This window comes from Oryzias melastigma, linkage group LG17 (genome assembly GCF_002922805.2).
Source record: "Oryzias melastigma strain HK-1 linkage group LG17, ASM292280v2, whole genome shotgun sequence".
In the NCBI taxonomy this organism is placed as follows: Eukaryota; Metazoa; Chordata; class Actinopteri; order Beloniformes; family Adrianichthyidae; genus Oryzias; species Oryzias melastigma.
In genome coordinates, this window is record NC_050528.1 from 21,722,400 (window position 1) to 21,725,129 (window position 2,730).

Consider the following 2,730-nt stretch of genomic DNA (forward strand, 5'->3'; position numbering starts at 1 on the left):
TATTAAGATCGCTATGAATCAGGAGCAGACAAAAAAATGCTGTTTAAAAAAGTTTGTAGATGTGGCGTGGAAGCTCCCCAAGAATTTCGCTCCATTCTAATGCATCCACCAGACGACTAAATCCATGTACGTTTTTATTTTCCTCATTTTAACTGGCATCTGAATCAAAACTGTACGACTGGATAGCTCCAAAAGTGCATTTTCATTGTTAGGTTGGGTTGTAAGCTAGCGGGAGAGTGTGTAAGCAGATGGATGTCGGGAAGTGGGGATGGGCTTCCTTTGCGTGCAACTCTGAGACAAATTTCTAACAAACTTGTGCAGAAACTTTGCCATAGAAAACGACACAGATTGTTTGATTTTGGCTGAAAGTTGCATCAACATAATTATAAGAGACCACTGGAAAGCTTTGAGAACACTGATCGGAGTGAGACCTGTAAGGCTTTAAAACATTCCCTTCACATTTTTAGTTATTTCCTTTGGAAAATCAGAATTTTTGCTCCTACTTTAATACGTAACTTGGAGTAAAAAAACACTCACCAGTCTGAGTTTAAGTTTGGATTTGTCTTTCAGAAAGTCGAAGACGTTTCTCTTCCTTCTGGGAGGAGAAAGTTGAAGTCCAGATGCTGGAGTGGTGAAACAGGTGCCATCAAAGTGCATCCAAGTCAGAACACACAGAGGCAGCATTTAAACACATCAGGGGGTTGAACTAAAGGGTGGCATTAGACTTTGAATGGAGAGGGATCTAATACATGGATGGTCTTCTTCCTCAGTCAGCCCATTGACTGCAAACTGAGCCTATTAGCAAGACAACACACCACTAATGGCAGTGCTGCTGCCCCTTGTGTGCACGGAGACCACCCAGCACACACACACCCACAGAAAACACACACACATCGCCTTTCACTTTCCCACGCTATTATTACCTAAAGCGCTGGTATATTATAGCGTGAAACCAGATCAAAGTGTTAATTCTATTAGAAAACGAAGCAACTTGCTCGGACTATATGATACTTTGGTAGTTGTGGTGAAGTGAAGTGTGGGAGGGGAGAGCTGGTTGGAGTGACAGTCGATGGGTGCAGATATTACTGAGAGGAAACAAGCAAGAGTTTTTTAATGAAATCAGACACATTTTTAGTCCTATATGGATGAAATGCAATAAAAGGGATTTTTTCATTACAGATGGACACTTGGACGATGTCCGAATTCCCTCCCAACTCCCTAAAAACCTTTATAGTGCGGGACTATCTAGCGCCCTGGATTCTAAAAGCAATTTAGTCGCCATGCTCACTACTTTTTTTATCTTTAAACAGGAAATACGACGTCACCTATAAAAACCTAATAAAAATCAACATTTTACGACAACTCTTTAATAAATCCACTCTATTCTGATGATAGAAATTTGGACAAATTGGGAAAATGTGTACAAATGCAATGCATTGTGGTCTATATTCACCAATTTAACTCCATAGTGAGCATCCCCACACACTGGTTGTTTACAGAGACTTCTGGGTAATATTTCCGGTGCACTGGGTTTTGAAAGTATTCAGAGAGCATTAAAAAAAGGAGAACGGCCGATATAGTGCACCAAGTAGTGAAGGAATTTGGACGCAGTGTTATACTGACCACAGAATACATCTTTCAAACCAGTGTGGGCTGCAAAATAATGAGAAAGGACAAGCTTCTATGATGCAGTTTGTCCAAAATGATTTAAAAACGTTACCGAATTGGATCCTTAGGGCTGCGTTTTTCAACCAGTGTGAAACTGGTTGAAAATTATTCAATCGGCCTTAAAACATTGTCCATCGACAGGATACCAGGTGTATTTTCATCCAAACAGAGCTGAGTTGTTGGGATGATAAAAGATCCTAAAATACTTGACTCTTGTTCGACACTTTGACTAGATTGACAGTATTTTGTCAATGCTGGGAATAGAGTTTAATATAATTAACATTTTAGTTGGTGTTTTAATCTAAACCTTAAGAAAAGTAAAAAAAAACTGCATTAGGGTAGAATCCACTATAAAACTATCAGGTATTGAAAATAATAATAAAAAAATACTTCTTATCGTTCATTCACAGCAACTAAAAACCGATTTAGTGACAAAACTCGCTATAATTTTGATTAGGAAAGTTTATTTGTTTGAATTTAAATTGTTTTTTGCACAAGTTTTGCTTAGATGAGCCCCAAAAAGTGCATCCAGAAAAAGCAGTACCTTGTGTGGCCAGCAGGGGGTTGTAGTGGTGAAGGAGACGAGCACAGGACAGCCTCCCTTCCTCTCCCCTCTTCCCTTTAGTGCACAAACATCATTTTGTCAACTTAAAAAGGTCACTGCCTTTAATTTTTTTTAACAAAAAACCAACATGCTCATTTATAGAAGCAACTTCGATGTCAACTTAAACACTAAAATTCATTTTCGAATCAACAAAATGATAAATTGGTTCTAAAGCTTTTTATTTACGATGAAGTAATCAGATTACAAAGTAGTTTAGCTTTTGATATTTTCCTCTTCTGTCGCCCTATTTGTCACTTTACTCCCTGACACTACTTCTCTGGTGAACTTCCCCTCTAACTGTCTCACTAACTTCAGTCTCCATGAGCGCACTTCCTAAGAGTGTCTGGTGGTCCACTTCTTTTTTTCTCTTTTTTGTGCTAGGGTTGGACTTCATTGGCTTTATGGCAAATAGCAGTCTCTCCAACGAGTGAAAGGGGTAGAGGGGGGGGGGTAGAGGG